We start from the raw sequence: 14,548 nt of genomic DNA, 5'->3' as shown, positions 1-14,548 counted from the left end.
TTTTTCAGATTTTTCTTCAATTTTTATATATTTTTATTGATTTCAGTGAGGAAAGGAAGGAGAGAGAGAGATAGAAACATCAATGACGAGAGAGAATCATTGAATGCCTGCCTCCTGCACACCCCATACTGGAGATCAAGCCTGCAACTTGGGCATGTGCTGTGCCCTCTTCAGGAATCGAAACATGACCTCCTGGCTCATAGGTCAATGCTCAACCACTGAGCCATGCTGACCATGCTTCACAATTTATTTAAAATCAATCTATAATATTTAAAAAGCTAAATCACATTTATAATTTAATAAAATATAAATTTTTAATATCTTCCCCAATTTTTAGCACCAATTACCCATGTGTATAAACAGTCTTGCAATAAGTATTTTATTTTACATTTTTGATATTTGGATGTTTTCTCTTCTTATTTCCTGGTTTCTTTCCTTTAACTATAGAACCATAACAAAAAATTCTGAAGAAGGTATGAGGGGCTCAGCCAGTCTCCTCCCAACAAGGTGGCTCAGGTAAAATAATCATATACATCTGACCTTCAAATAGAATACTCCAGTGATTGCTCAAAGGCCAGTTCAACACTTTACTGTTCTGTTGCACTTTCACATGTAATACTCAGGAGTTGACATTTATAAAACTGTTGGTGAACTCTGGAGACATTCTGAGGGCTGAGGTGTTATATGGATCTCTTTATCATGGTAATAGATATGTGTTAGAAAATAACACTGAGATCTTTTGAAAAAGAGGTACAAGCTTTATCATTTATTTAATTGGATAACATGGATAAATATAATTTCATAAGGTTATTTGCAGTGAGTATGCAAATTCATGTTAGTTTTACTCAACGTAGCCATTGAAGTAAATCAGTAGGAAAAATCTCATACTAAAACATCAAAGGAAAATGTAAAATACTTTACAATAATCCACATATGTTGTTACTTTTTCTTTAACTCTCCTTATAGAATATTCCTGATATAATGTTTTCTTGGCATTAAATTTCCTCATAGAAGGCCAATGAGAGATGATATTTCATGTATAGAAAAAACAAACAAAAAATTTTGTGGGTTTCATTGAGACAAATCATTTCTAATATGTTTTTATATTTCAATAAATTAAATGAGAAAGTAAATACATATTTTTAAGAAATATAATGAATGCTTTTAGCTACAACATTTAACTTTAAAACATTTTTAGTCATCCAATAGTGCTATTCTGATGTATTTCTTTAATATTGCAGTTACATGGAATTTAACTTGGGGATATGCATTTTTTTATCATTATTTATATCTATACTAGAGGTCTGGTGCATGAGATTCATGCACTCAGGGGGTGGGGGGTGGGGGTCCCTCAGCCCAGCCTGAGCCCTCTTGCAGCCCAGGAGCCTTCGGGGGACATCTGACTGACAGCTTAGGCCCACTCCCTGCTGTAAGTCAGACATCCTTAGCGCTGCCGCAGAGGCAGGAGAGGCTCCTGCCACCACTGCTGTGCTCACAAGCTGTAAGCCCAGCTTCTGGGCTTCTGGCTGAGCTACGCTCCACCTGTGGGAGTGCATTGACCACCAGGGGGCAGCTCCTGCTTTGAGTGTCTGCCCCCTGGTGTCAGTGTGTGTCATAGCAACTGGTCATTCCACCGCTTGGTCAATTTGCATATTAGCCTTTTATTGTATAGGATATCAATGTGTTCTTTAAAATTTGGAATATCTGTTTCCAGTTATTTACATTATCAGTATCACTATATTTCTCATTTAAAGTTTGATACTTATAATTAATAGAAACTATATTTTCAGTTGAAAGATTCCTCCTGAATTCAACTACATATTTATATAATATTTATGCTAATAATTCTATTTAGTATTTTAATTTAAATACTCTTAAAAAACATGCAAGATAAGACTTCATTAAATTTAAAAATCAGTAAAATTTACTGATAATACTATCCATAGAAAATGTTTGTTGAAAATTATGGCTTTGTACATCAAGTTGTAAAGCAAGTCAACTAATGATATATTTCTGAATACACACCCATATAAATACACTTAGTTATACATATATTTAAAAATTAATTCAAACTGTAGTGTAGATGTAAAAGTAAGATCTAAAATTATAAAAATTTCTAGAGAAAAATATTGGAAAGTTTGCAGGACATTGATTTACTTAAAGCATGATCTGTAAAAATATACATTTAATAAATTGGACTTCATTGAAATAAAACGTTTAAGAACATGCAAATTTAAGCCAGAGTGGGAGAAAATATTTGTACATGTATCACCTCATAAAGAATGTGTATAGAGAATATATAAAGACTACTCAAAACTCAATAAAAAATAGATAACTAACCTTATTTAAAAAATTGATCAGTTACTTTATAAAAGAGGAAATATATCTGGCAAGTAATCTTATTAAAAGATGCTCAAAATCATTATTCATTAATGAAATGAAAACTGAAATGCATTTATTACAATGCCTTTAAAACTACAGAAATGACTAAGTACTGATAAAAGATGTGGGACAATTGGACCTCTCCTATTGTTGGGGGAATTCAAAATTGTACATGCCTCAAGTTACAGTTGCACAATTATTGATAAAGTACACATAAATTCATCGTATGACCAGTCACTATATTTTCAGAAATTTGAGCAAATAATATGAAAACCTATGTTCACACAAGTCTGTACATACATGTGTATAAAGGCTTTATTAATATTTACCACACATGTCCCTCAACTGTGAAATGAATAAACAAACACAATACATCCAAATTTCAACAACAGAAAACTATCCTGCCATAATAAGAAATGAAACATGGCTTCATGAAACAATATAGATGGATCACAAATACATTTTGCTAAGTGAAAGACTCAGAAGTAATTCAAAAAGTTACGTATTGTATGATTTAATTTATGTGACATTCTTTCAAATGCAAATTTTAGGAACAGATATCAGACCAATGATTGCCAGAGTCTGGAAGAAAATGGAGGGGTTGGTTACACAAAGATAGGACAAACTTTGGGAATGATGTGCACCTCATATTCTGATTTCCTTGGGGCCCTTAGTCTGTATACATTTATAAAGATTCACAGAACTAAGTACTTAATAGTGCAAATTATATGTATGTAAATTAAGGCTTAAATTTTAAAATAGGAAAATATATTCAGCAAAGGTTGGATGCCATAAGTGTTCATTAATTAAAACTTGATAATATAATTGTTGTTGATTGCACAAAAATATATAAAAATGAATAAATATGTAAAAGGTAATAAAATAGAGAAAAATTTTAAGCAATTTTAATAAAAGTTGCATTAGTGTCCTTCACTTTTTCTTCAACAACTTTGTGGAACCAATCTCTAAAATTGAAAAAGAGTATTTCTCCTGTGTGCATTTTAATTCACCATTTGAATAAAACAACTTATACCTTGCCCCAGGCATGTAATCTGGATTAGCATAAAATTGATTTAAATATATCAACATAGAATGTGAACACTAGTGTTCAATGAATTCTCCATGCAGCTTTTTTTAAGTTACATTTATTAGAAACAGGTTTCTTTTGCCTTTTCAAATTTCTTGCATTATCATCTTCATTGTTAAATCAAAATACCCCTAGAAGAATTAATTTTTGAGATAAACTTCAAAGTAGTTTAACATTCTTTTTTAAAAAAAAGTTTAATATTCTCCTGAAGTAATATATGCAGTATCTCCCAGGAGCCACCAATGCAAGACTCTCCTCACACAGCCCTTATCTGCTCTGCCCACCCTCTGCTGGGGCCCAGGGTGAATGGCTACAAAGAAATTGTGTGTTTTGGGCTTTTAAGAGAGTGTCTGTTTTTCTGGCCATCTCTCCCTGGTGAACAGAAACCCTGCTGCTTTCACAGCCAGATGTTGTGTGGGCACTTTCCCAGTTCTGGTGCTCTGGGCCGGGGAGCCAGGCTGGGAGGTTAAACCCCAGACTTCTCAGGGGGAAACCCCCGCAGCTGAGATATCCCTCTGGAACTTCAGCTTCCACCTACGGAGCCCAGCCAGCCCTCCCTCCGGTTCCTCCATATTGCCTGCCAGTCTCCCTGTAGGCTCCTTCAAAGGTCCTTGGTTATAAGGATTCTCTCCAGCTACTCTCCAGTTATTTATTCAGGATGGTTTTACTATACTTTAGTTGTAAACTCAGTTTGCTCCTGGGAGGAGGTCAGTGTAGATTCCACTTAATCAACTGCAGTCTTTATCTCCCCAGATTTATGCCTTTTGAATGTACATTATAAAAATATTAGAGGAATTTTTATTGCAACATTAAACCTTAAAGTAAATAGCAAGTGTGTTTTGAATTTAAAGATACTTTAGTCTTATTTTTATAGTATACCATGGCACCTCATTCTCTACCCTTTTTACTTCTAACTCATTTATAGCTTTATATTTAAAAAGGGTTTCTTATTTATAATATACTAGAGGCTCAGTGCATGAAAATTCATGCACTGGAGGTGGGGGTGGGGGGAGTCCCTCAGCCCGGCCTGCCCCCTCTCACAGTCTGGGAGCCCTCAGGGGCAGGAGGTGACCCAGTGATCAGGGGAAGGTGATGCCCCATCACATCTCTGCTTCTGCCACTGCCAGCAGCGCAAGCCTCAACCGGCCCTGGTTACCTCAGCCTCGGGCGGCTGGGCAGCTGACTTGCCTGAACCTTGGGCTGACCCTGGGCAGCTGGGGCCTCCAAAGGCAGGCGTGCGGCAAAGCAGGGCCAACCTGGCAGTGGGTCTGGCCTTGCTGCATGCCTGCCGTCCCGGCAAGGATGAAGGGACTGGCTGAGGGCACTGGGCACCGCCATCTTGTGGCTGTTGGCGCCACCATCTTTGAGGCCGGGGCAGTCAATTAGTGTATTCCTTCCTTATTGGCTGTGGGCGCCACCATCTTTGAGGGCAGGACAATTAATTAGCATATTACCTCCTATTGGCTGTGGGCACCGCCATCTTTGAGGGTGGAGCAGTCAATTAGCATATTCCCTCCTTATTGGCTATGGGTGCTGCCATCTTTGCAACAGTGTGAGGGTCAATTAGCATATTCCCTCTTTATTAGATGGGATACTTAGATCTTATTTTATATATTGATTTTTTCAATTCTCTTTTAGTTGGTATGTTTAAAACATTCCTATTTGAAGAGATTATTAATATGTTAAAATATCTAATCTATTTGTATCTGTTTTCTATAAATTGCATTTTTGTTGTTTCTCTTTTCCCTTTTTTTCTGCCTTCTCTTGTTTTAACTATTTAATATGATTTCATTTCTTTCCTACCTTAGCATATCATGTATATCTCTTTTTGAAAATATTTAATAGTTTCTCTAGAGCAGTGGTTCTCAACCTGTGGGTAGCAACTCCTTTGGCAATCAAACAACCCTTTCACAGAAGTCACCTAAGACCATTCTGCATATCAGATATTTACACTATGATTCATAACAGTAGCAACATTACAGTTATGAAGTAGCAATGAAAATAACTTTATGGTTGGGTCACAACATGAGGAACTGTATTTAAAGGGCCAGAAGGTTGAGAACCACTGCTCTAGAGTTATAAAATTTCAAAACAATCTAAGTTTGCTTTCAAACAATGCTTTACTGCTGCACATATAATAAGATATTTCCATCCTTTCCTCCAATTTTTTGCAACATTGCTTTCTGTCAGTTCACTTATCAATATTCCATAATTACCGAATACCTATACTATTATTAACAAGGGTTATTTTTAGAACATTTAAAAATAATAAAAACATAACATTTTATTTAGTCTTTATTCCCCCTCTGTTGCTCTTTCCTCATTTTGATCCAATGTTAGAGCAGCACAATTTTTATTCTCCCTGAAGAACTACTTAGAACAAAATTTTCAGGGCAGATCTGTTAGTGGTGAATTACCTCAGTTTTTGTTCATATGAGAAAGTCTTTACATCTGAAGAATAATTTCCTGGAGATGGACTTCTAGTTTGTTGTTTTCTTTTTTAAAAATTATTTTATTGATTTTTTACAGAGAGGAAGGGAGAGAGATAGAGAGTTAGAACCATCGATGAGAGAGAAACATCGATCAGCTGCCTCCTGCACACTCCCCACTGGGGATGTGCCCACAACCAAGGTACATGCCCTTGACCGGAATTGAACCTGAGACCCTTGAGTCCGCAGGCCGATGCTCTATCCACTGAGCCAAACCAGTTGGGGCTGTTGTTTTCTTTTCAATTCAACACATTAAATATTTCACTCTCTTCATTGCTTGCATAATTTGTGCAAAAATTCTACTGTAATTTTTATCGTGACACATGTCTTCCCTTGCTTCTCTTAATCAATTTGTATTTGGTTATCTAAAGTTTGAATATAATATACCTAGTTATGGATTTTTTTGCTACTTATCCTGTTTGCTATTCTCTGATCTTCCTTGATGGATGTCAGTTTTGGAAAGCTCTTGGCCATCTTTTTCTGCTCTATTTTTTCTACTTCTTGTATTTCACTTGATGTATATTACCTCTTTTGATATTGTTAAGCAGTTTTGAATGTTCTTTTTTCTTTATTGTTGCCTTTCTTATCATTTCTTTCTTTCATCTCTTTGTAAAATTTCTATCGATCTTTTTTTTTTTCTTATTGGTCTTATTCTTCACTGATTCTTTTTGGCCATGTTGAGCCTACCAATAAGTCCACTAAAGTCATTCTTCATTTCTATTACTATTTGACGTCTAGCATTGCCTTTTAAAAAATTATTTCATCTGTGAGCATTGCCTTATGACTCATTCATAGCTTTTTATCTTTCTTTCTACATTACCCACCCATCTTGCATGTTGTCTTCCTTCTCCATTAGAGCCTGTATTCTATTAATTATAGTTATTTGTTATTGCTTATCTCACAGTCTCAGTATATATTTTATATTTGAATATGGTTCTTATACTTGCTTTGGTTCTTCAGACATTTTTTTTTTTTTTTTTTTTTTTTTTTTTTTTTACTTTTGGCATGCTTTTAATTTTTTGTTGAAAGCTGGACAAGTTATATCAGAACCAATAAATCTTTAGTAAGAATTTATACTAATTTGGGTAGTGCTTGGGTTGTGTTATTTAATAATTAACATGTCTAATGTTTATTTTAACTTTAGGTTTAAGAGGCTTCAACTTATTTCTCTAGCATATTTTGTTTTTCTCTCCTCCTTCTCTGTTGGCCTTTCCTAGATGCTACCCTTGGCGAGTGTCTGTATCTTGTAATCCTTTTAGGTATCATCCACTATAATTAAACTAGAGCCCTATTAGAGTGGTGGCAAAGAGTTAATAGAAGCATTCAATAAACTTTAGATTTAGTTTCAATTTTTAATGGTCCTGTACCTCACAGCTGTGGCTTCACAATTTCTGTCCCTTCTCCAGTGCTTTAATTTTTGTTTTTGTTTTTTTTTTCTCCTCATGCTCTACAGATTGCTCTAACTGTGGCAACCCCAACCTGTTTCTTCAAAGTCTTGTTCCATGATGAAAATGTTGTTTTATGTTCCCTCCAGGAAGGCTAGAGAGTCTGCAAAAAGCAGAGATTCTCTTCGTGTAGGTGAGATATAGCTTCAAAATTGCACTCTAAGGAGTTTTCCATTTCCACACCCCTCCCCCCACTTCCCCCAACCCCGATATTATAGTCTTCTGTTATTGTTAGGGCTCTGCTTGTTTTATAATGGTTATTTTTTTCCTTTCCCTTCTAATGTCATTAGGGATCATTCTCAAATTCTCACTATGAGAATCTGATGGGATTCTCAGAGGAAAAAATATCACAAAAAAACTGGGGGCCACCTATAATAGTGCAGCACCCACCCTCCCCCAAGACTGAAGCCTCCCATTCTCGCATGGTACACTTCATTGAAAATTTTCTGGTACTCTCAAGTCAGCTTCTTGGCTGTACCAGATGAGTCCTAATAAGTATTAAAAATATATCTCCCTAAAAGTAATCATAAAAGTATAGATAAATTGGTTACTATCTCAAATCAACAGTGATGGGAGACTTTATAGAGACAGCTGAGGCTATTTTTGTATCATGTATCACCTGTCCGCAACATAATTTTGGTAAACTGTAAAAGTGGTACACAGCCAGGAATAAAAGGGCAGTTTGAACACAGTGAAATGGATTTTATCCAATTTGTCCTCTCTAAGGGATTTGAATATGTTTTACTTATTGTATGTATATTTTTCAGAATAGGTTAAAGATTTATTTTGCTAAAAAGTTGGAGTCCTAATAGTCACTAAAATGTTATTTGATTTTTATTCCAACTTGGGCCATTCTAATGCTTATATAATGTGACCCAGGAACACACATTATGGAAGCCTAAGCTGTTACTCTTTACTCGGAAATCACACTGTCCTTACCACCCACAGTTTCTGGAAAGGTTCAAAGATTCAATAGCATCTCTAAGTTAAAATAAGTAAAACTTTTTGAAACCCTTTGGCTTGGCTAAATTTACTCCAATTAGCCCAAAGGGCCAGCCATAGAGTTCACTTGTTCACAGACACATTGATTACCCTCTATTAATTGGTAACTAAAAGGTATATGCATTTTGATATTTTTATCTTTTATACTAGACTATGTCCTGCTATGTACAGTCAAGGCAAAATATTACAAGGGACTCCAGTATCACCCCCTGTCCTGTCACCACTAAGTTAAGACTGCCTTTCTGCTTCATAATTTTGAACAAGGATATTTTATTTATTGGAGGAGATTTCACAGAAAAACTGCTCTTGAACTTCTTGGAAGGAGGTCCTGTTAACAATAAAATACAGCAAGTTTCAGAGTTAATCCTTGGTTTAAATTTCACAACTAAAGAAGTAATTCAGAATTGCACAGAATTGGAAGAATACTCCAACAGGGGTCCTCAAAGTGAGGATTATCAGGTAGCATAACAAAGTATCCATCTTCCTATATACACAGCTGACCCAAGACCTTCAGAACCAGCAGGTGATGTTAGAGAGTGCACTGCTTCCACTCATGACATCAAACCTGGACCCGCACCTAAATCCTGTTTTGTTTCTTATTTTCTTGCTGATAATCATTCATCTCATTTTCTATAGACCCCTAGTTGTTTTGCATCTGTAATGACTCTTGTCTTCTTTCTTTTATCCTTATTATAATTTTTTATCAAAGTGTACCAATACTAACACAATTTTTAGATCATCCCAAATGTAGTTACTGCCTTCAGTTTCACCTCTTTTGAGTATACCATCTACCATCAGAACCCCACAATCAACACTGGATAATTTTCTCCTCAAATGACACTTTAGGGAATTACAATGGAGTTGTGTTTCCACTGCAACTTACGGACAACTAACTGTAAACAACCTGTGACTTTGCCAGAGCTACTTGCCTCCTGCAGCAGGGTGGGGGGTAGGGGGTGCGGAAGGCGGGGGAACAGACATACACAAAACTTTACTAACCTATTAAGATAATAAGTAATTGTGTATTTGAATTCACCCATCTTCATATGGCAATAACCCAAGTATTTGCCACCTGGGAGAGGCTAATAGAGATCCAAATATGTAACCAAACTAATGTAAGGCTTTGATGCTTTGTGTTGTGAATGTTTCTAAGTGCCCCATAGCAGATACTACTTCATTTGCAGCCAGGGTTCCTGGTCTTGTTTGCCTCAGAAAAATACCTCATGGAACTTAGGGATGCTGTTTGAAGAGTTGTCTGGACACAGAGACCCTAACCTACAAATAACCAAGTCTGGAAATTCTAATACAGACACAATGTCTAAAACAAGGCAACTCTTGATTATTTAAACATTCTACTCATCAAAATTACTGATTCCTTTATTTATTTATTTATTTACTTACTTACTTACTTATTTTTGTTAATCCCCACCGGAAGATATTTTCCCATGATTTTTAGCAAGAGTGGAAGGGAAGAAGAGAGACAAAGTGAAAGAGAAAAAAACATTGATGTGAGAGAGACATATTGATTGGTTGCCTCCTACACATGTGCCTGCAACTGAGGTAGGTGCTCTGGATCTGAATTGAACCCTTGACCCTTGAGTCCACAGGCTGACACTCAATTCACAGAGTCATACCGGCTAGGGCTGATTCTTTTTTTTTTTTAATATGAACAATCAGAGCAGTGTCTTTATTGGTGCTAATCATACATACAAAAAAACCTGAAAGAAACATATTGGTAATCCTGAGAAAAGTATTAAAGATGGTAACATCTGGCCTAGATGTCCTACAGGTCAGTCTGAACTCACTGACATGACCACTGACAGACAATTGCATTGCATTCAATTTTTTTTTTAAATATATTTTATTGATTCTTTACAAAGAGGAAGGGTGAGGGATAGAGAGTTAGAAACATCGATGAGAGAGAAACATTGATCAGCTGCCTCCTGCACACCCCCCACTGGGGATGTGCCCACAACCAAGGTACATGCCCTTAACCGGAATTGAACCTGGGTCCCTTCAGTTCACAGGCTGATGCTCTATCCACTGAGACAAACCAGTTAGGGCATGCATTTAATTTCTTGTTGGCAATAATGATGATGTCTGTGCCATTGCTAATATCTTTAGCTGTATTTGGACGAATGAAACAAGCAAGGTATATTTTGCCTTAATGAAAAACCCACTTGTATGCTTGTTTGATCTTTAGGGCCTATGAAATTTATTCTTTTGGCCTGAGTTGGAAAGTTTGGGTTCCCTATTCCAAAGCATTTTACATGGAGTATTAATTGTTGTTATTTATGTTATAGTACTAATTATGTTCAGTTCTTAACTAATATGGTAGATCACATGTCTATTACTATTTTGAAAGCTGTTACTTCTGTGTTGGTGAGATTTCTGAGAAAGCATAGGGAAGAAAGCCCTCTGAGTCAGTACCTTGGCTTTGGTAACTGGCCTGGGCATTCAGAAAGTTCCGCTATGTAGCTGCACAGACTCCCAGTAACTCACAGCTTGGGACTGTAAAACTTTCAGTCCGGGGTTACCCTTTTTGGGTGGAGATGGGCTCGGGAGAAGTCCCCACTCACTAGGCAATGCCATGGGATTGGGTTACCTAGTTTGTTATGTTTTAGCGCCTGGATTAGGTTGGGGCTGTGTCAATAGCAGATTGTGAACTCATATAGGAAACAGACTGCTGAAGGATCTCCACGGCGAACAGTGTTAGGAGGGAGTAGAGGGCTCCCTAGAACCTGTCTGTGTGCTGAGTGCAAGGAGGACCTCTGGCAGATGTCCTTAGTGAGAGACAATGTGACTGCTAAGATATTCTTGGATAACTCTGGCCCCCAGAATGCCCAGAAGGTGGTTTTCCTGGTTACATGAGGACTAGAGCTGGACTTTAACAGCTCAAAGTATGAGTGCTAAGACCAGAGGCATTGTGAGCTGGGCAAACAGAAAGCTGATAAGAGCCAGCAGCTGCCAGAGCCTGGTTTTGGCCAATAGTTATGTGACTTAAGTTGCCTCCTGATGTGGGTATAGCTACAGAAACAAGTCCTTTAGTTTTGAAGGATTGTTGTGGCCCAGTCCCAGCCCGTGCTCCGGAGTGTCCGCAAAGTTTCGGATGGTCCAATCCCTTGAACTGCTTTCAGCCATAGAGCTTGGGAATGGCTCTCTGGGCCCACTGAAACCAAGGTGATATGATCAGCGGTGGGAGTGGCAGCTAGGAAGGAGGGGATATGTGTTTTCCTTAGCATCACATCTACAGTTCTCCATTTGTACCAAACCCTTTCCATCACTGCGACCCTGGCAGGCCACTTCTCCAGTGTCCCTAAGTTAGAGTCATTTCCAGTGTGGGATGGCTGATTAGAATTTGGGAGAGGGAGATAAGTACAAATGCCTTTGCATATTAAACTTCACCTTTTTAGGGAAAAACTACTCAGCATGTTGGATGATCCCTTCAGTGACTGCAACCACCTGAATGGATGTGGCTACAGCCATTTCAGCAAGTATTCCTTTACTTTTGACCCACAATAAGTTAGGCACTTAAAGTAGTGCAGTGTTTCTTAGAGCATTTTATTAGTGCTTCTGGTTTGAGCAAGCTCCACAAGTAGTTTGATTAAATATATAAAGTCAAAAAACTTTTGTGGTGGTAACTTCTGACATGTTTTTTATAAATCTTGAAGTTTTTTTTGTCTTAATCCTTTACACTTGTAAATTGTGTCCATTATTCATCCAGATAAAAAGTCATCAAACTTCAAGCAATTCCTGTCATTGGGACTTTAAAGCAACTGCTACCGCATGGGAGCCTGAATACAACTTCTCCAAGTGAGAAGTATGGCCGTCTAAAGCAGCTCTCAATTTCTTTAACTTGGAGGCCACAAACCCCCAATTAAAAACCACCCTTCTCATGTTGATCTCCAGGAGCAGCACTATGCAGGCTTCAAATGGAACCCCCTCAAATATTCTTTCAAAGGAGTCCCAAAGCTGTTTTTCCCCAGCCACTTATTTTGATCAGCTTACACTTATACAGGGCTTTTTCCAAGACTGCTAATGCGTTTCTATGGTAACCTGCTCTGGCTTCCAATAATGAATGAAAGAAATTGCTATACTTCCCACCTTTGTCCATTCAATTGCCCATGTCTGCTAGAAATTGATCCTGTACTGTTCTACTTTATTTCCAACTTCATCCATTTCTTTCTTTAAGGTATCTGTTTTTTGATGGAAAGCCCTGAAGATTTGTGAGCTTAGTTCCACCTGATTCTAACCGAGTTCCAGTCTAAAACCAATTTAGTGAACTGTTTCTTCTGGTTTTAGATGTTTAGGGATCTCTGCCTTTGCTATGCCATACAGAAGATTCACAATTTTTCTTTCAACAAAGATTTTGTACTGAGAGAGTTCTACAGTCAGTGGATTTTCTGCTTCTCCACATGTGCCCAACATCTTCCCAAGAGGAAGTCTTCTAGCTGAGCTGATGCTTCTTACATATTCTGAGTGTGATTATCTTTCTCTGTGCTTCCTATGGCATCGGCGCCATGCTGGCCCTGGAAGCATACCACCAGACTCTTTGCACCGTATTGATGCAAAGCTTGAGCTCTAATGGACCTTCAGAGAGGACCTTCAGCTGTTTTCTCAGCTCTGCCCACCGTTTTGTTGGCCAGCTGCTTCGTGCAGTTGAACTTGTTCACTGAAGGAGTGGCAGCCTGACCCAAGGGGATCAGACCAACAGGGTAGGACAGCAGCCGCAGCCATGGCTCCACAGGCTGGCCAGTGGCCATGTCATTTGTCACTTCTAGTGTCATAGCCCTACTTTTATTTTTATTTTCTTCCTGCCATATTACTTCAAACTGCTCCCTGTAAAGATCTTCAAGTTGAATTTAACTAAATCATCTTATCAGTGGTATGCATTTTGTAGAGCATGGTCAGGTAATATGGAAGTGTAAAACATGGAATGCATATGATATCACTTTATTTTAAATTTTATAATTTGAATGTAAACATTTACTAATCATGCAATTTAAATGTAAGTAGGAGAAATTCTTCTTAGGATGTATTTTTTTTCTTGTAAAAAATAATTATAGACTTACTTAATTGCCATTTCTGAAAAATAAATTTAAGTTTACCATAGTTATTACTAAATGTGAATCTGAAAATGACTTGTCTCTTGCTTTAGATAAACTGAATTTCTATAGAAGATAATGATATGGATGCACATTTGGAAAAAGATTTAAAGTTTTTTTAATATTTGGCAAGTTTAGCATTGCTAAGTAATCAGGTTATTGGATGGTAATTTCTCACTCAGAACCCTTCAGGAATGAGAAATGGACAGTTAAATTGACAGTCTGAATTAACAAATAATAAGTTATTAATTCATATGAAAAAAAGAGGCATTCTGGAAAATATTTTTAGGCAGCATTTTTCCTGGTTCTCTTAGCAATCATGCTAATTATTAATTCACGTACCACATATCAATGAAATAATTGTTTATTGAAAAGTAACTCAATAACTCCATTATTTGTCAGTTCTTACCTATTCATCTGACATAGTTTCATAGAATATTTTCTTTTAGTTAAATATCCTTTCTGAGCAAATTTTCTCATTAATTTTCATATACTCAAATTAGCTAAAAAGTTTAATGTCATATTTTTCAAATCATAAGCATTGATTAAATTTATCACATATAGGATGAACAACTACTTCCTTACATTTAATTTCTCAGGGGGAAATAATAACTTACAGTTAAATAAACAATGATTTGGATTTGTTGAAAATCATAAATCAGTTGGTATTCTGTAAAGAGATAATTATCCTTAATAAATACAGTGGGGCCTTGACTTACGAGTGTCCCGACTAACGAGTTTTTCAAGATATAAGCCGTCTCTTGGCCAATTTTTGGCTTTGAGTTGCAAGCTAAAATTCGGGTTACGAGCCAGTTTCACATATCCCACCGCTAGTTGGCGCAGTGAACGTCACAGTGAACGCCACAACATCAGCCCAGCATCACATGTCTCACTCGTTCACTGTTGATTTGACATATGAGTAATTTGAGTTATGAGCTCCATCACAGAATGAATTAAACTCATAAGTCAAGGCCCCACTGTAAAAGCTATTGAGTACAAAATGCAGATACTGTTTTCAAATTTGATCAAATCTCTAAA

General features: G+C 37.0%; 1 pseudogene; it reads right to left on the bottom strand.

Moving 5' to 3' along the window:
• Positions 1-11,449: 11,449 nt before the first annotated feature.
• Positions 11,450-13,192, bottom strand: LOC102762524 (annotated as a pseudogene).
• Between the last annotated feature and the right edge of the window lie 1,356 nt (positions 13,193-14,548).

Source organism: Myotis davidii, unplaced genomic scaffold (genome assembly GCF_000327345.1).
Source record: "Myotis davidii unplaced genomic scaffold, ASM32734v1 scaffold294, whole genome shotgun sequence".
Lineage (NCBI taxonomy): Eukaryota > Metazoa > Chordata > Mammalia > Chiroptera > Vespertilionidae > Myotis > Myotis davidii.
The sequence above is the reverse complement of the archived record's forward strand: the minus strand, read 5'-3'. Positions and strand labels throughout refer to the sequence as shown.